At 40.7% G+C, this 20,880-nt stretch overlaps 1 pseudogene; it reads left to right on the top strand.

Annotated features, from left to right (window-relative positions):
- The first annotated feature begins 4,577 nt into the window (after window positions 1–4,577).
- LOC118376454 (uncharacterized) overlaps window positions 4,578–20,880 on the top strand; it is a 135,897-nt pseudogene continuing 119,594 nt past the window's right edge.

Genomic DNA, 20,880 nt, shown 5'->3' on the forward strand with positions numbered 1-20,880 from the left:
TAGCCGTAATAAAGAGAGGCTCTGCTTTTTTGACACCACACTCCAAAAAGTTCTGCAGGCGCTAGTTTTGTTTTATCTTGATTGTTTTCCACTTGTGTGGCAAGGAAAGACCTAGTTAAGCTGCAGCTGGCCCAGAACAGAGCGGCACACTTTGCTCTTAATTGTAATCAGAGGGCTAAATATAAATACTATGCATGCCAGTCTCCCTTGGCTAAGAGTTGAGAGCATCACTTCTTCTTTTTATAAGAAATATTAATGTGTTGAAAATACTTAATTGTTTGCATTGTCAACTTACACACAGCTCTGACACACACACTTATCCTACCAGACATGCCACCAGGGGTCTTTTCATAGTTCCCAAATCCAGAACAATTCAAGAAAACGTACAGTATAATATACAGTAGAGCCCTTATTGCATGGAACTTCTTTCCATCTCATATTGCTCAAATAAACAACAAACCTGGTTTCAAAAACAGATAAAGCGGCACAACGCCTCTCCCCTATTTGACCTGGGTAGTTTGTGTGAATGCATTGATATGTAGGCCAGGTGTGCCTTTTAAAAAACGTATGTCATTCTGTCCTTGAGCTGTTATTGTCTAATGATGTAATGATGATTATGCAATTCTGTATTATGTTTCATGTTTTGTGGACCCCAGGAAGAGTTGCTACTGCTTTTGCAACAGCTAATGGGGATCCTAATAAAATACCAAACACCAAACCTTAGACATACTTCTGACATTTAATATAATGGGGCCAGAGGGGATGGCTGACGTTTTATGGGCTCTAACCAACTGTGCTATTTTGTTAGTTTTTTCATGGTGTTTGTAATTTATTTCGTACATAAAGTTGCTGCTACCGTCTCTTATGACCGAAGAGCTTTGGACATCAGAACAGCAATTACTCACCTCGAACTGGATGAAAATTTTTTCATTAATGAGTCCGACGCGAATGAGACCAAGCCCAAATCCCTATCATTCGCGTGAAGAAAAGGCAGAGATAAAGAGGGAGAAAGTTGGGGTGCCTTATGAGGATTCGGAGGCAAATTAGTAAATCACCACTGCCATCAGTTCTATTGGCCAACGTACAATCACTGGAAAACAAATTTTATGATCTACGGTCGAGACTATCCTACCAACGGGACATTAAATCTGTAATATCTTATGATTCACTGAGACGTGGCTGAACGACGACACATATAATATAGAGCTGGCTGTGTTTTCAGTGCATCGGCAGGACAGAGCAGCTACATCTGGTAAGACGAGGGGCGGGGTGTGTGTCTGTTTGTCAATAACAGCTAGTATGCGATGTCTAATATTAAAGAAGTCTCGAGGTATTGCTCGTCTGAGGTAGAGAACCTCATGATAAGCTGTAGACCACACTCTCTACCAAGAGAGTTATCAAGGATATTATTTGTAGCCGTCTATTTACCACCACAAACCGATGCTGGCACTAAGACCGTAATCAACGAGCTGTATAAGGCCAAAAGCAAACAAGAAAATGCTCATTCAGTTGCGGCGCTCCTAGTGACCGGGGACTTTAATACAGGCAAAGTAACATTTCTACAAGCATGTCACATGTGCAACCAGAGGAAAAAAACTCTAGACTACCTTTACTCCACACACAGAGATTCATACAAAGCTCTCCCTCACCCCCCATTTAGCAAATCTGACCATGACTATATCCTCCATATTCCTGCTTACACGCAAAAATTAAAGCAGGAAGTACCAGTGACTAGCTCAATACAGAAGTGGTCAGATGATGAGAATGCTACGCTATAGAACTTTTTTGCTAGCACAGACTGGAGTATGTTCTGTTCATCCAATGATATTGAGGAGTTTACCACCTCAGTCACAGGCTTCATCAATAAGTGCATCGATGATGTCGGCCCCACAGTGACTGTGCGTACATATCCCAACCAGAAGCCATGGCAACTTCCTCACCGAAGCTGCCACTTTCAAGGAGGACACTAATCTGGATGCTTACAAGAAATCCCGCTATGCCCTCAAACAAACCATCAAACAGGCTAAGTGTCAGTACAGGACTAAGATTGAATCCTACAACACCGGCTCTGATGCTCGTCGCATGTGGCAGGGCTTGCAAACTATTAAGGACTACAAAGGGAAACCCAGCCATGAGCTTCCCAGTGACGGAAGCCTACCAGCAGAGCTAAATGCCTTTTTTGCTCTCTTTGAGGCAGGCAACACTGCAGCATAAATGAGAGCACCAGCCGTTCCGGATGACTGTGTGATCACGCTCTCCGTAGTCCGATGTGAGCATTACAGTTAAAAAGGTCAACCTTCACAAGGCTGCGGGGCCAGACAGATTACCAGGGCGTGTAATCAGAGCATGTGCGGACCAACTGGCAAGTGACTTCACTGACATTTTTAACCTCTCCCTGACTGAGTCTGTAATACCTACATGTTTCAAGCAGATCACCACAGTCCCTGTACTCAATAATGCAAATGTACCTTCCTAAATGACTACTGCCCCGTAGCACTCACCTTGGCAGCCATGAAGTGCTTTGAAAGGCTGGTCATGACTAACATCAACACCCTCATCCCGGAAACCCTAAACCTACTCCAATTCACATACCACCCCAACAGATCCACAGATGACGCAATCTCAATTGCACTCCCCACTGCCCTTTTCACACCTGGACAAAAGGAACACTTATTAACCTCTCTGCGCACCGAACCCATTAGCGGGCTTAAATTCGCTAACATATGGTGATCGCTACATAAATAGTAATATATGCCATTTAGCTGACGCTTTTATCCAAAGCGACTTACAGTCATGTGTGCATACATTCTACGTATGGGTGGTCCCGGGAATCGAACCCACTACCCTGGCGTTACAAGCACCATGCTCTACCAACTGAGCCACAGAAGGACCACAGTCATATTAGTCATATTAAACATTCATGAAAATACAAGTGTCTCACATGTTTCGAAAGCCTAGAATCTTGCTAATTCAACTGCGTTGTCAGATTTAAAAAATGATTTACTGCGAAAGAATACGATGCGATTATCTGAGGATAGAGCCACATAAAAAAAAATATTTCAACCAGCACAGGCGTAACAAAATCACAAGTTTCAAGAAAATAAATTGTTTACCTTTGACAATCTTCCTCTGTTTCCAATCCCAATGCTCATTGTTACACAATGAATGGTCTTTTGTTTGATAAAATCAATTTTTATAGCCTAACATGAAACATTTTGTGAACCGCTTGTGTCGTGAATTCCGTCTCATTCCATTTTCGACGACACATTCGATGTAAATACACCGACTAAACGTGACTTTTCCAGTCATGTTAGATTTCATTGCAATCAACTGGTTTGTTTGTAACACAACCAAACTTGATGGGTCATTTCACGGTACGTATTGACTGAAAGAAACCGATTTGAAGACAACAAGTAATGACATCATTGTGCACCAATGATATGACCGCTGTTTCGTTGATTGACTGTATTTTAACCCAATGACCACTGATTGTCTTGAAATCTAGCTGGGTAGATAACCAATGAGCTGAGATAAACGGCAATATGAAATGTTTATGTGTTGGAAGACCAACTCATGTAGTAAACTCCTGCGTAAAGATGGTAATTTGCCATTGAAGATTCATACTGGAAGGAGCCAAGCTTGTGACGCACAGCACTTTTTCGGTAACGCGCATCTTCAGCTGTTTATAAATCGAACATCATGGCGAATAAGTCAGGGAAAGCTAAATCCAAGACTAGATATACGAATGTAGACAAAATAATAGAGGAAATTGACCGTGATAGTGAAACAGATCTTCTTTTGGAAGACGATTCAGCTAGCGACCATAGCTATGACTCCAAAATGGAAGCATATTTTTTCAACGGAGAGGACATTGTTTTGGACTGGTAAGTTCTTCTCATGCTTATGCCGTTGTTTGAAATTAATAATATAAAATATTATTTGTGATTTTTTGTTTTTACATTTTATTTGCAATATATAAAAATGTAATGAAATGTGTAAAGTACACATTGGCTATACGTTGTGGGTGGGGGTATGTTTGTATGTATGTGAATGACCCACAAGCTGTTTGTGTTGGCTGATGCTGTGTGTGCCTACACATGCAATTTCTTTTGTCTATGAGGGGGAAGAACAGTTTTGCTACCGGTAAGGAAGCTATGACTCTGTAATGGAGATATTGGATTTTCAACTGCTAGGTATGGGCTACAAACTGTATGTGGATAACTTCTAAACAGGTCCTACCTTGTTTGCAGACCTTAGGAAGTGGGAAGTGTGGGCTTGTGGCACCATTCGTACCAACAGGGTGGGCATTCCGAAGGAGAAGGTGAACGACATGCCTAAGCAGTGGACCATGCGATGGATCCATGAAGATGGCCTGCTGTTTGTAAAGTGGATGGATACCAGGGAGGTGGTGATGTGCACAACAATCCACAAGTCCTTCAATGGGGATCATGTCGTCAGACGTATGAAGGACGGTGCCGGGGCATGGACCACCAAAAATGTCCCCATTCCAACTGCAGTAAAGGACTACAACAAGAGCATGGGAGGTGTTAGGCTATTACAATGTTCTCCATAAGACGATGAAATGGTACAAGACCTTCTACCATTTCATCGACATTGCTGTGGTGAATGCATTCATCCTACACAAGGAAATGGCTAAGAGCTGTGGAAAGCCCTTCCTCTCACAGAAAGCCTTCAGAGAGCTGATCATCAAGGAGCTTGCTGGCTACAACACCACTGCACCACGTTCTACCTACTCTACCCCTGTCCCTTCTGCTCCTGCCACAAGTGTGCATCTGCCCAAATGTATTTCTGCAGGCATGGATGTGCCTAAGGGCCAAAAGGGCACAGCATGGAGGCGTTGCTGTGTTGTTTGCAAGATGGTCCCCCATCACCTGCACCACATGCTTGGTAACCCTCTGCTTTACAGCAGAAAGAGACTGCTATGGCACCTGGCATCAGCAGCACAATATTGTGTAGAGCTTTGGCAAAGTGGGTGGGGTTAAATCCTTCCTGTTTGGCCCTGTCCGGGGGTCTCATCGGATGGGGCCATAGTGTCTCCTGACCCCTCCAGTCTCAGACTCCAGTATTTATGCTGCAGTAATTTATGCGTCGGGGCGCTAGGGTCAGTTTGTTATATCTGGAGTACTTCTACTGTCTTATCCGGTGTCCTGTGTGAATTTAAGTATGCTCTCTCTAATTCTCTCCTTCTTTCTCTCTCTCGGAGGACCTGAGCCCTAGGACCATGCGTCAGGACTACCTGGCAGGATGACTCCTTGCTGTCCCCAGTCCACCTGGCCTTGCTGCTGTTCCATTTTCAACTGTTCTGCATGGGGCTATGGAACCCTAAACTGTTCATATTTACTCTTGAGGTGCTGTCCTGTTGCACCCTCTACAACCACTGTGATTATTAGTGTCTGAACCTGCTGGTCATCTATGAACGTTTGAAAATCTCGGCCATGTTCTGTTATAATCTCCACCCGGCACAGCTAGAAGAGGACTGGCCACCCCTCATAGCCTAGGTTTCTTCCTAGGTTTTGGCCTTTCTAGGGAGTTTGTCCTAGCCACCGTGCTTCTACACCTGCATTGCTGTTTGGGGTTTTTGGCTGGGTTTCTGTACAGCACTTTGAGATATTAGCTGTGGTACGAAGGGCTATATAAATACATTTGATTTGATAGAGGACTGAGGGTCTTCCAAATATTGAAAGTGTGTAAATAGTTACCCATGTTATTGTGTAAATGTATATATTTTTTCTTCATATATTTTTTTCCATTTATTTTTCTCTACATTTTTTTTTTGGGGGGGGGGGTGTTATAGAATACCATTTTGGTATTTTGTATATAGTTATTTGTTTCAAAATGTATACCTTCACCAATTTGGCCACTTAGGTACATTTGGGCTACTTGTGTGGGACACCTGGGTGACTTCATGATAAATGTTATGTAGCACACTCATTTTGGAAGTTATCATTCTGAAACTTTGCACAAGTACTGGTGCCCTCTTATGTCTTTCACCTAAATTGTCCCCAACATCCTATCTGAATGTTTGTTTTATCTTGTTCATTTTGAAGATGATGATACAACAATAAAAAAATAAAAAACGTACATTTTTTTCCATTGTATTATCTAAACCAGATCTATTCTCCTACATTCAATTTACATTTACACGAACTTCAGAGTGTTTTCTTTCAAATGGTACCAATAATATGCATATCCTTGGTTCTGGTTCAGGCAGTTAGATTTGGGTATGTCTTCAGGCGGAAATTGAAAGAAGGGCTCTAAGAGGTTATCACAGTGTCCAAAGAAGGGCCAGATGTATACAGAATGGTGTCGTCTGCGTAGAGGTGGAGCGAAGAATCACCCGCAGAAAGAGCGACATCATTGATATATACCGAGAAAAGAGGTTGTTAATGTCTACTACTTGAAGATTAGTAGATTAGTAGATTGAAGATGACTTGTTTATTTAGGTCGATTATGCCTACTACTTGAACATCCTTTCCATCATCTTACTCCACATAGACAACATATGATGTGTTTCTGAGATGTGAGTCCCCCTACCATTTCTGCCTGACTTTTGCAAAAAACTATCATTGTAATATTTGAGGCCTGGAGCATTTAATATCCAATGCTTATTTCTATGACTTATTTAAAACTGTCCATGAATGGCTGCAAAAATACATATCCTCATGTTATTAATTGTCAAAGACACAAGAAGGCATAAAATATTTCAAATATGTGATTACACTGGCAAAATTGGGAAGAATCTGAAAAATAAAATGTGTGATAAGTAATGTGCTGACCAGCACAGAAATGACCCTATATTTTTGCCCATTGTTAAGAATGCGAATTGTTCCAATGACTAAATAAAGTACATTGAAAATAAACTCCTGAAAACAAGACATAAATCTTCCCCAACACCCTAACCAAATAAATTGTCTTTATCCAGTTCAAGTCGGAAGTTTACATACACTTAGGTTGGAGTCATTAAATGTCGTTTTTCAACCACTCCACAAATGTCTTGTTAACAAACTATAGTTCTGGGAAGTGGGTTAGGACATCTACTACTGTGCATGACGTAAGTACTTTTTCCAACAATTTTTTACAGACAGATTATTTCACTTATCACAATTCCAGTGGGTCAGAAGTATACATACACTAAATTGAATGTGCCTTTAAACAGCTTGGACAATTCCAGAAAATGATGTCATGACTTTAGAAAATTCTGATAGGCAAATTGACATAATTTCAGTCAATTGGAGGTGTACCTGTGGATGTATACCTTCAAACTCAGTGCCTCTTTGCTTGACATCATAGGAAAATCAAAAGAAATCAGCCAAGACCTCAGAAAAACATTGTAGACCTCCACAAGTCTGGTTCATCCTTGGGAGCAATTTCCATATGCCTGAAGTTACCACGTCCATCTGTAACAAACAATACCATCTGACCATGTAGCTGTCATCCTGCTCAGGAAAGAGAGGCGTTCTGTCTCCTCGAGATGAATGTACTTTGATGCGAAAAATGCAAATCAATCCAAGAACAACAGCAAAGGACCGTGTGAAGATTCTGGAGTAAACAGGTACAAAAGTATCTATATCAATAGTAAAACGAGTCCTATATCGACATAATCTGAAAGGCCGCTCAGCAAGGAAGAAGCAAATGCTCCAAAACCACCTTAAAAAGCCAGACTACGGTTTTCAACTGAACATGGGGACAAAGATTGTACTTTTGGAGAAATGTCCTCTGGTCTGATGAAACAAAAATATAACTTTTTGGCCATAATGACCATCGTTATGATTGGCGGAAAAGGGGGGAGGCTTGCAAGCCAAAGAACACCATCCCAACCATGAAGCACTGGGGTGGCAGCATCATGTTGTAGTGTTTTTTTTTTGCTGCAGGAGGGACTGATGCACTTCACAAAATAGATGGCATCATGAGGCAGGAAAATTATGTGGATATATTGAAGCAACATCTCAAGACATCAGTCAGGAAGTTAAAGCTTTGTCGCAAATGGATCTTCCAAATGAACAATGACCCCAAGCATACTTCCAAAGTTGTGGCAAAAAGGTTTCAGGACAACAAAGTCAAGGTATTGGGGTGGCCATCACAAAGCCCTGACCTCAATCCTGCAGAAAATTTGTGGGCAGAACTGAAAAAGCATGTGGGAGCAAGGAGCCTACAAACCTGACTCAGTTACACCAGCTCTGTCAGGTGGAATTGGTCAGAATTAACCCAATTTATTGTGGAAGGCTACCCAAAACTTTTGACCCAAGTTAAACAATTTAAAGGCAATGCTATCAAATACTAATTGATTGTATGTAAACTTCTGACCCACTGGGAACGTGATGATGATGAAATAATTTTCTTTACTATTATTCTGACATTTCACATTCTTAAAATAAAGTGGTGATCCTAACTAACCTAAGACAGGGAATTTTAACTAGGATTAAATGTCAGGAATTGTGAAAAATACGTTTAAATGTAATTTGCTAAGGTGCATGTAAACTTCCGACTTCAACTGTATTTTCCCCCTCTTGAATCGAACTTACACTTTTGGGTTCACAATATGTGAGGTCACCCTACCAATCTTCCCTGCTACAACATACTGTAGGTCTGTCTGCTGCCTTTTCGTCGTCACAGCCTCAATGCCAATACCAAACGAGGGGACTTAAACATGTGTGGATTAAATCAGCTTTAATACATGCTGTCAAAAGGCTGTATTCTGCAGCAGGGATGGGAGTAACACCAACCTAATTTTGTTGACATCATTGTACATAAAACAGTGCAACCGTGCTGCTCTTTTAAAATACTGTACGGTCTCTCTATCAGCTCCACTCTACTCTTGAGGATGCTTCTTTAAAATGTGCATTCAACCCCCTTGATCCCTTACATAACTAGACCAATCATATGCTTCAAAGAGCAGCGGTTAATTCAAGGGTTTTTCTTTATTTAGACTATTTTCTACATCAAAACAATGATTTACACATATGGAATCATGTAGTAAACAAAAAACAGTTTTTACAATATTTACAAATGTAGATTCTTCAAAGTAGCCACTGTTTATGACCCCCCTCCATAAATACCTTTACCCCATTCTCTCCACTCTACAGAATGGACTCTTGGAAAGCTCTTTGTTACCACAGAGAACGTTTGGTAACATCAAACATGATGGGGAATGGAACAATAATTCCCTTTCTCAACCGGTTGAAAGTGTCCGTTGGTACTTAAAGAATATGATGTCAGATCAGTTGATGTCTGGGACATTATGTCATTATGATGATAGGACGACATAAATTGTATCATGGAAAGTCTACACATTCACATCAGATTCACATGGAGTTGTTGTGGAATTTACATTTTTAAGTATGAAACTATTTGTGAAAAGATTAAATGTAACGTTATCCTCCTAAATAAGAGAAATGTTTCATAGTAACACTTCAGTGGCCACGCCCAAGTGAACAGACATTGGTTGAAAACTATGAAACAAGACCTTCTCTCGCCCAGTACAAAAGCCTGTTGACAGAAGTCAACCTGCTGTCCGATGACTGCTGTCCGTACGGTTAAAAGGGTTCATTTCAAATACAACCTAATGATATTTATATGAGACAAGATAATGTGGAGGTGACGATGGCCATGTTAAAATTGTGAATTTCGACTAGACCAGCCAGAATACAGCACCTATATACATTTTACAAACCTTGTATGTCTTACATTGGTTATCTTGCTATTAGGCCCACCCTTCAGCTCCATTCAACGCCTCCCATCTATCTCTTAACACCATCCATGTTGGATTTCAATTTGCCATACACTACCGTTCAAAAGTTTGGGTCACTAAGAAATGTCCTTGTTTTTGAAAGAAAAGCAATTTTTTTGTCATCAAATTGATTGGAAATACATGGTAGGAATTGTTAATGTTGTAAATGGCTATTGTAGCTGTATACGGCAGATTTTTTTATGTAATATCTACATAGGCATACAGAGGCCCATTATCAAAAACGAGGACATTTCTAAGTGACCCCAAACTATTGATTGTTGGTGTATGTATATACTGTATCAGTTTATTTGGCTCTTATATCTTTACATAGTGGTGACGCAGTGCCCCTCTTATTTGTGGAGAAGTCTGGCATAGTGACAATATTTTGGTTTTAAACACTTTAACTGGTCACTTCCAATTTTTACGGTATTTCTCGGGACTCTCTCTCATAAATGGGAAATATTCCCAGTATTGAAACTTGGTAGATTTTCAGGAAAATATTTATCTCTAGAGTAGAGGTAGCTTAATCCTGTCTTTACCCTTTTACTTATTCCACAAACCAATAACCACTACCCTCAACCCAAACCACCATTTATACAACTACAACACTGCCAACATTTCAAATTCCACCCCAATACAATATTAAAGTGTTGACACATGTATAATTTGTATTCCCCAGGGCCAAGACCCACCTAAACACCTTTTTACAGGCGGACCTCAATGCAGGACATTTTTTTATTAGTTCCAATTGGTTGGAGAGAGAGTGAGTGGTGGAGAAAAACAAGCAACACGACTAAGCGTTTTGGCTTTGACCACTGACAGGCCCCTCAGGCTGTAAATTACTGACAGAACCCATCAAGGGCTTAAATTGTTTTTTAAAATGTAACCTTTATTTAAATAGGAAAGTCAGTTAAGAACAAATTCTTATTTACAGTGACAGCCTATCAATCAATCAATCAATCAAATGTCACAAATGTCACAAAGTGCTGTACAGAAACCCAGCCTAAAACCCTAAATAGCAATTAATGTAGGTGTAGAAGCACGGTGGCTAGGAAAAAAATCCCTAGAAAGGCAGAACCTAGGAAGAAACCTAGAGAAGAACCAGGTTATGAGGGGTGGCCAGTCCTCTTCTGGCTGTGCCGGGTGGAGATTATAACAGAACATGGCCAAGATGTTCAAATGTTCATAGATGAATAGCAGGGTCAAATAATAATAATCACAGTGGTTGTCGAGGGTGCAACAGGTCAGCACCTCAGGAGTAAATGTCAGTTGATTTTTCATAAATGATCATTCAGAGTATCTCAACTGCTCCTGCTGTCTCTAGAGACTTGGAAACAGCAGGTCTGGGACAGGTAGCACACCCGGTGAACAGGTCAGGGTTCCATAGCCGCAGACAGAACAGTTGAAACTGAAGCAGCAGCATTACCAGGTGGACTGGGGACAGCAAGGAGTCATCAGGCCAGGTAGTCCTGAAGCATGATCCTCGGGCTCAGGTCTTCCAAGAGAAAGGAAGAATTAGAGAGAGCATACTTAAATTCACACAGTACACTGGATAAGACAGGAGAAATACTCCAGATAAAACAGACTGACCCTAGCCCCCGACACATAAACTATTGCAGCATAAATACTGGAGGCTGAGACAGGAGGGGTCGGGAGACACTGTGGCCACGTCCGACTATACCCTGTGGTCCCGTCCAACTAGGGCCAAACAGGCAGGATATAACCCCACCCACTTTGCCAAAGCACAGCCCCCACACCACTAGAGGGATATCTCCAACCACCAACTTACCATCCTGAGACAAGGCCGAGTATAGCCGAGTAGACAAGGCCGAGTATAGCCCACGATGATCTCCCCCACGGCACAACCCAAGGAGGGACACCAACCTGGACAGGAGGATCACATCAGTGACTCAACCCATTCAAGTGATGCATCTCTCTTAGGGATGGCATGGAAGAGCACCAGTAAGCCAGTGACTCAGCCCCTGTAATAGGGTTTGCGGCAGAGAATCCCATTGGAGAGAGGGGAACCAGCCAGGCAGAGACAGCAAGGGCGGTTCGTTGCTCCAGTGCATTTCCGTTCACCTTCACACTTCTGGGCCAGACTACACTCAATCATAGGACCTACTGAAGAGATGAGTCTTCAATAAAGACCTAAGGGTTGAGACTGAGTCTCCGTCTCTCACATGGATAGGCAGATCATTCCATAAATATTTAGTTTTATAGGAGAAAGCCCTGCCTCCAGCTGTATGCTTAGAAATTCTAGGGACAATAAGGAGGCCTGTGTCTTGTGACTGTACTGTACGTGTAGATATGTATGGCAGGACAAGATCGGAAAGATAGGCAGGAGCAAGCCCATGTCATGCTTTGTAGGTTAGGAGTAAAACCTTGAAATAAGCCCTTGCCTTATCAGGAAGCCAGTGCAGAGAGGCTTGCACTGGAGTAATATGATACATTTTTGGGGTTCTAGTCAAGATTCTAGCAGACAATTTTAGCACTAACTGAAGTTTATGTATTGCATTATCCGGGTAGCTGGAAAGTAAGAGCATTGCATGCTTTTGTCCTAGAGGTGACAAAAACATGGATGAATTTTTCTGCATCATTTTTGGACAGAAAGTTTCCAATTTTTCAATGTTACGTAGATAGCAATAAGCTGTCCTTGAAACAATATTGATATGTTCATCAAAAGAGAGATCATGGTCCAGAGTACAACCATCAAGATGGTTCTTGGGACCTAGAACTAGCATCTCTGTTTTGTCCTAGTTTAAAAGTTGAACATTTGCTGCCTTCCACTTCCTTATGTCTGAAACACAGCCTACCAGGGAACAGTGGGTTAACTGCCTTGTTCAGGGGTGGAACAAAATATTCTCACCTTGTCAGCTCAGGGATTCCATCCAGCAACCTTTCGGTTACTGGTCCAACACTCTAAGCACTAGGTTACTTGTCGCCTCAAAGACCTAACCAGGGTTTCCTCCTTCTCTCTTCGCCATGAGAGGCACTCCTCTGTGGGTAAACAGTCTGAGGATGGCAGGAGCCTTTCTCACAGCTTCACTTGGTTGGATCACTGGGCCACTCAGCCCAATTCACTACATCGCCCCTGGACACTGCCACAATCATTACTCTCCAGCAGATTAATTGCTGAGGTGTGAGTTTTACGAGGGCGGCGAAAAAGAAAAACATTCAAGTGCGAAGTGTTTGCTATGAAATGAACTGCGACTTTCACAAGGACTCCTTTCACTCGGTCAGCCCGTCTTTCTCAAGTTCTGTTTTCTTAAGGTGACTTCATGCAAAAACATGACTTTGCCATGTTGTTGTTAAAGCAGTACGTAGTATTACAACATGATCGATGGTCTCCTCCACAACAGCCATAGACAGTGGGGATCACTGAGGAGGGCACTCACTGTACCTCTCAGATAAAGAGAGCTGGTCTAGAATCAGTGTCAGCTTTTAGATCATAATTAACATGGACAGGGTGGACCTGATCCTAGATCAGCACTCCTACTCTGAGATGCTTTTGGAATACAGGCCCTGGTCCCTCGAATTATACAGGTACTTCCAGGAATGTCTACATTTATTACTCACATCTGGTCTCTCAGATTATTTTCCTAAAATGACCTAAGAAATCCTTTTCAGAAAATTGCTAAGACTTCAGCACATCAGACAGACAGCTCTCAATTTTACAGTCCCACTGTGAGGCTGGCAAGTTTTTGGCATTGTGTGTTTGAGCTACGGACTTCTGGGTTGTACCATTACATGCAGCAAATCGAGATGATTTAAATCCTGCTAGTTTTTTATTAAATTGCCTTTTTCATCCTCATGCTAGATAGCTAATGTTAAAGCTGCCCATTTAATTCCACAATACTTTCGGCAGCTACTCACCCCAACGTTAGACGTTACATTTTCATGGAATCCAATGGACTGCTTGAGCATTAGTGAGCCTAGCATGATGGGATAATAGGATAATTAGGAGTACAGCGACACCTTCCATCCCTGGATTAAGATACATTTTCAAACCATTTCCTTTCTCGTTCACTGATGTGAAAACATATTGAAATATGACCCTTTCTACTAGAAGGAAGGGTTACTAAAACTTCAAGTCGAAACCTTTTGGCTTGGGTACTGTGAAGCATATAGTTTGACCCCTAAACACGGCACCTTTAACATTTTAACATGTGAGTTCTAAATATCTCTAAAGGTCGCCCCAGCATGAGATTTTCTTTATGTGCGTGATGTCAGATTGCACTCACTGTTCCAAAATATGATTGTTATGCAACAGGAGAGTTAACCCACACTGCCCTCAAACCAAGGCACGCTGCCTGCTAATTATCTATAGGCCAAGTTAAAATTGTTCAAGTTCAAATTATTTTCGAACAAGTTTTATTTTTGAGGTGTGTTCCGCCTCCTCATTAATTCACATACAAGTAACCCATTTCACTTTTGCGAACAATTTACATTTGAGGCATTACTGAGCAGGACAAACTTCTCTCTTTGACAAGAGCCAAAGCACAAACTCTTTCCTCCCAGGCACATTTTCCAACTTGCCTTCACTACTAATAATAACTTTGGACATGTGTGCATTCCTATCAAAGTAAGGGAACACCTCCCTGAAATGTACAAAAATGAATGGGAACATATTGACACCGTACGAAACATATACACGGTGTCCAATATCACTCAATTCGGTGTGGTTTCATTCAAAGTTGATTGCAAATGCCATATGACAAATGCCAAGTGTAACACTGCAAAAATCCAACAGATGGCGAGTGCGCTCCACCGTGAATTTTCACATTGCAAATGTTAACACAAGTCATGACCGAAGAGTAAAATTTTGAAAAATTTGACATTTATCACCCCCTTAAAAAAGTGCTTTCTGGACCGTTTCTCGAAATTCTTTCAATTTATTTGTCAATTACACATGTGTAAGAACTGTATGAATATACTTTTGTAAAATGTTATTATCATAAATTAATATATTTTTTTACTTGTGCATAAGGCATATGTTTTGTCCATTTGCGATATGATTTCATAGGAAGTCAAAAGTCAAAGTCAAAAGAAACTTTTGTTCTTTGGCCGAATTCCATATAAAATGTCCAAAAGCAATATGAAAGATTTGAAAGTGCCAAATCAGGATGTTATGTCCATTTGCCATGTACGATCAATGGAAGTCGGTTTACAAACCCAAAAGTCAGTGAACTATGTCCAAAAGGCATTTATACTGCGAAAAGGATATATAGCACTATGTTAAGCCATGAATCAACCTTGTGGGACTGTTGTTTTTTAACTATTAAAAAAAAAAATGACAAGGGGAGCCCCCTATTGGATGGGCACGGGTCGGGGGTGCTCCCTACCCAACCGTGGAACCCTTGCTACCCCATAATGGCATTTAATTATATGTTTTTTTTATGTGCTCCTGGTAAACCGTTCGATTCATCAGGTTCATGGCTGTAAATTTGCAGTATGCTTCAATGTGCATTTACCATCACGAATTTGTCATGCTCAAAAATACTGCAGGAAAGCAAAATTGACTGGCCTGATGAACTCGGGATGGCCGGGCAGTGATAGTGGTTCCTCTCCATCGCTCATTGTGGTGTTGATTTCAGAAGGTCATTTTGGTGATGGTACCTCACTGTTGAAACATATTGCAAATGGACAAAAGTCAGCCAGCAAGTCACCATCCATCAGTCAATTAGATATAATTTTGACACCAAACTGATACAAACTGACACCACACCCACTTTTTCCAACTCGTTTCCAACTATGATATATTTCAGAGCAGGCCCATAATTCACATCACCTTCTGTTTAAAACATAATAAAAACGTAAACACGTAGTTATGTTCTAGCTGCGGGTCCATTTCTGACATTATGAGCAACAACCTTAATTGGTGCTGAAAAAACATATTGTTTCCATGCCTTGGTACGGGGTCCTTGAATGAGCTATTGGACAGAAACATTGGGGTCCGTCTCTATGGGCTGAGCCGGTTTCAATGCACCGGGTCTTGCAACGCTGGGACTATTCTAAATGTCGTCATTTTCGTAATTGTCAAAATGAATTGAAGTTGTTGCAAATGTACGAGGCTGTTTCACGGTTCGAGAACCTTCTAGAGCCACGTAACTGGCCACGTACTATCGACCTGAGGTCTAGAACAGGTTTATAAAGTTTATATTTATAAAGAAATTTTATGGGAGACATGACTGATTTACAGTTCATAGGGGTTGCCTAATCACACATATGAAGTTTTGAAAAGATCTGACCTCTTTAACCAGAAGGGGACTAGGGTTCCAATTTTGGAACACCCCCCCCCCACGTTCAGCTGGAAGGTGGCGCATGGAACGCAAAAATATTCCTAAAAATATTTAACCTCCACACATTAACAAGTCCAATGGCTCAAATGAAAGATAAACACCTTGTTTATCTACCCAGCAAGTCAGATTTATAAAATGTTTTACGGCGAAAACATAGCACATATTTATGTCAAACCACCACCGAAGACACGGCTAATTTGCATAGCCAAGTTGAAAAAAATATGCAATCAACAAACGCAGGATTAAAATAAAAATAATGCACTAACCTTTTGAAATCTTCATCAGATGACAGTAATATAAGGGTTAGACAGTACATTTATGATTTTTTCAATAATATGCTATATATATCCATAAATCTCTGTTTACAATGATGCATCATTCAAAAAATGCTACTCAAATGTCCTGAGAAATGACGATAGCTCCGGCAGATAACGTCAGCTAACAAGGAATACACATCATAAACTTTGACTAAATATGCATGTTCTACATATATATAGTTAGTTACACTTCTTCTGAATGCAATCGCTGTGTTACATTTATTTTTAACGTTACAGGTTTCGTTCACTAGGCTATACTATGAGTCGGCACTCAAAAAGTAGCATTATGGCTCCTCTATCTTGGAGTCCACATAAACCCAAATTTACCACATAAATATTCCCTTACCTTTGCTGTTCTTCCATCAGAAGACCTGGAAGGAATTATTACTTACCAAAAACAGCGTTTAGTTTTGCAGTCTGTGTCTTTCGGTTCTCAAACACGACACATTTCGGTTGAAATGTAGCCAAAAGTCAAGTGGATGCGCACCAAAACGTTGAACTTACATATTATATGTCGATTAATTAAACTTGTCAAACTAAGTTCATAATCAAGCTTTAACATGTTATAAAGGTGTACAGCAATCGTGAGGACGAATAGAAACGCATGCATTGTATAATCGATCTTGGAAAAAAGACAGGACCTGAGCAGAGCTCGCATAAAAGTGACCTGTTTTTTCGCATGACCGAAAGGTTTCGGCCCGCCAAAACTCTCGTGAGCGTGCGATTCTCACAATGAGAAGCCCCATTGAAAGCTGAGATTGCGCTGAAGACAGAGAGACTGTTCCCAGACCTGTAACTGCTTGGGAAGGGTGGTGCGATGACGTCAAAGTTGGGCCAACTTTTCTGATGACAAGAGAGAGTTTGGGAGAATGACTGCCCTGAGAGTTCTGCTTTACATACAGACATAATTTAAACGGTTTTAGAAGCTTTAGAGTGTTTTCTATTCAATAATATTTTTTATTTGCATATATTAGCAACTTTTGACAAAAAAAAAAAGTTTACTATGAGCACGCAATTACTCCAGAGGGGGCAGTAGACAGCCCTATCCCCAAGAGGTTCCTTTCGAAACAGCCCCAATGACACCATTTAAGGCACTTCCTGTTGGCACAGGAAGTAAACACATATCCTGATTGGGGCATGCCTTTACAGATTCCGGAGTTTTAAGTGTTTACGTTAAGAACCGACCGATTTACACAGGGTGGTTGAATGCACTATGTATCACAAACTGCTGGTTGGGTATGGAAAAACACTTTTAGGGTGATTTTAATAACCACTTCCGGTTAATCCAGGAAGCTTAGAATCAACACAGGTTCATACAGCATCCATAACTCACATAGGCTTCAGGTTGAAATTAGGGGTGCAGGCAAGGTATTCCTATGGGGAGAGAAGTCATTGAAAACTGTTTGATGTAAACACCTTCTTTTAATTTAGAGCTCCCCCCTACTTTGTGCAATTTATGCCTGAAGACCTACCCAAATTTAACAGCCTATAGCTCAGGCACAGAACCAAGGATATACATATTCTTGGTACCATTTGAAAGAAACCACTCTGAAGTTTATGTAAATGTGAATATAGGAGAATATAAAACAATAGATCTGGTTTAGATAAAACAATGAAAAAAAACATACTTTTTTATTTTTATATCATCATCTTTAAAATGAACAGGATAGAACAAACATTCAGATAGGATGATGGGGACAATTTCAGTGAAAAATATAAGAGGGCAACAGTACAAACTTTCAGAATGATAACTTCCAAAATGAGTGTGCTACATTTATCATGAAGTCACCCAGGTGTCCCACACAAGTAGCCCAAATGTACCTAAGTGGTCAAATTGGTGAAGGTATACATTTTGAAACAAATAATTATATACAAAATACCAAAATGGTATTCTAACACACCCCCCCAAAAAAAATGATAAAAAAATTAAATAAAAAAATGAATGATAAAAAAATATAAATGAAAAAAATATATATATACATTTACAAAATAACATGGGTAACTATTTACACACTTTCAATATTTGGAAGACCCTCAGTCCTCTATCAAATCAGATCTATTTATATAGCCCCAGCCTAAAACCCCAAACAGAAAGCAATGCAGGTGTAGAAGCACGGTGGCTAGTAAAAACTCCCTCGAAAGGCAAAAACCTAGGATGAAACCTAGAGAGGAACCAGGCTATGGCCAGTCCTCTTCTGGCTGTGCCGGGTGGAGATCACAATGGTTGTAGAGGGTGCAACAGGACAGCACCTCAAGAGTAAAAATTAACAGTTTAGGGTTCCATAGCCGCAGGCAGAACAGTTGAAACTGGAACAGCAGCAAGGCCGGGTGGACTGGGGACAGCAAGGAGTCATCATGGCAGGTAGTCCTGAAGCATGGTCCAAGGGCTCAGGGAGAAAGAAGGAGAGAAAGCGAGAGCAGACTTAACCTGTTGCGACGAGCAATCCCGTATCCGGAAGCGTAATTATAGCCTCAAGCTCATTACCATAACGCAACGTTAACTAGTCATGAAAATCGCAAATGAAATGAAATAAATATATTGGCTCACAAGCTTAGCCTTTTGTTAACAACACTGTCATCTCAGATTTTCAAAAAATGCTTTTCAACCATAGCTACACAAGCATTTGTGTAAGAGTATTGATAGCCACCATAGCATTAAGCCGAGCATTCAGCAGGCAACATTTTCACAAAAACAAGACAAGCATTCAAATAAAATGATTTACCTTTGAAGAACTTCGGAAGTTTTCAATGAGGAGACTCTCAGTTAGATGGCAAATGTTCAGTTTTTCCAAAAATATTATTTGTGTAGGAGAAATCGCTCCGTTTTGTTCATCACGTTTGGCTAAGAAAAACCCCCGAAAATTCAGTCATTACAACGCAAACCTTTTTCCAAATTAACTCCATAATATCGACAGAAACATGGCAAACGTTGTTTAGAATCAAACCTCAAGGTGTTTTTCACATATCTATTCGATGATAAATCACTCGTTGCAGTTTTGTTTCTCCTCTGTTCAAAATGAAAAAATGCACGCACCTGGAGATTACGCAATAGTTTCGACGGAGGACACCGAGCGGACAACTGGTAAATGTAGTCTCTTATGGTCAATTTTAAAATGATATGCCTACAAATACGTCACAATGCTGCAAACACCTTGGGTAAACGACAGAAAGTGTAGGCTCATTCCTTGCACATTCACAGCCATATAAGGAGACATTGGAACACAGCGCCTCCAAAATCTGGCTCACTTCCTGTATGAAATGTCATCGTAGTTTCGCCTCTAGCATTAGTTCTGTGGCACTCACAGACAATATCTTTGCAGTTTTGGAAACGTCAGAGTGTTTTCTTTCCAAAGCTGTCAATTATATGCATAGTCGACCATCTTTTCGTGACAAAATATTGTTTAAAACGGGAACGTTTTTCATCCAAAAATGAAATACTGCCCCCAGAGGTTCAAGAGGTTAAATTCACACAAGACACCGGATAAGACAGGAAAAGTACTCCAGATATAACATACTGACCCTAGCCCCCACCCACTTTGCCATATAACCCCACCAACTTTGCCAAAACTCTAGACAATATTCTGCTGCTGATGCCAGATGCCATATAGCAGTCTCTTTCTGATGTAAAACAGAGGGTCACTGAGCATGTGGTGCATGTGATGGGAGACTTAATCTTGCAAACAACACAGCAATGCCTCCATGCTGTGCCCTTTTGGCCCATAGGCACATCGATGCCTGCACAAATATATTTGGGCAGATGAACACTTGTGGCAGGAGCAGAAGAGACAGGGCTTGGTGCAGTGGTGCTGTAGCCAGCAAGCTCCTTGATGCTCCCTCTAATGTAGACTTATTGGAGGAAGCATGCTGGCTGTGTTGAGATGTATGGATATATATATATATACACACACAGACATAGGCTATGGTCGTTCTCATACAAACAAACAGACCCTCACTCACAATGACTAGCTAATGTGTACTTTATCTTTATATATTGCAAATAAAATGTAAAAACAATCACAGATAATATTTTATATTAATTTCAAATAACGGTATTAGCATGAGAGCAACTTACCAGTCCAAAACAATGTCCTCTCCGTTCAAAAAATATGCCTCAGTTTCAGAATCAAAGCTATGGGAGATAATGGAGATTACGCAATAATTGCAACGGAGGACACCAAGCGGCCACCTGGTAGATGTAGTCTCTTAACTTCTTGCGGCGACCCATCCCGGATCCGGTATCGTGACTACGGCTCAAGCTCATTACCATAACGCAAAATGCAAAAAAATATTCTTAGAAATATTTAACCTCCACACATTAACAAGTCCAATAGCTCAAATGAAAGATAAACACCTTGTTCATCTACCCAGCAAGTCAGATTTCTAAAATGTTTTACGGCGAAAACATAGCACATATTTATATTAGACCACCACCGAAACAAAAGACGAGAGGCAGCCATTTTGTCCCAGAAAATATAAAATTATAAAAGCAGGATTAAAAAATAAATCATTCACT

The sequence above is a fragment of the Oncorhynchus keta genome, chromosome 36 (assembly GCF_023373465.1).
Source record: "Oncorhynchus keta strain PuntledgeMale-10-30-2019 chromosome 36, Oket_V2, whole genome shotgun sequence".
NCBI classification, from domain to species: domain Eukaryota; kingdom Metazoa; phylum Chordata; class Actinopteri; order Salmoniformes; family Salmonidae; genus Oncorhynchus; species Oncorhynchus keta.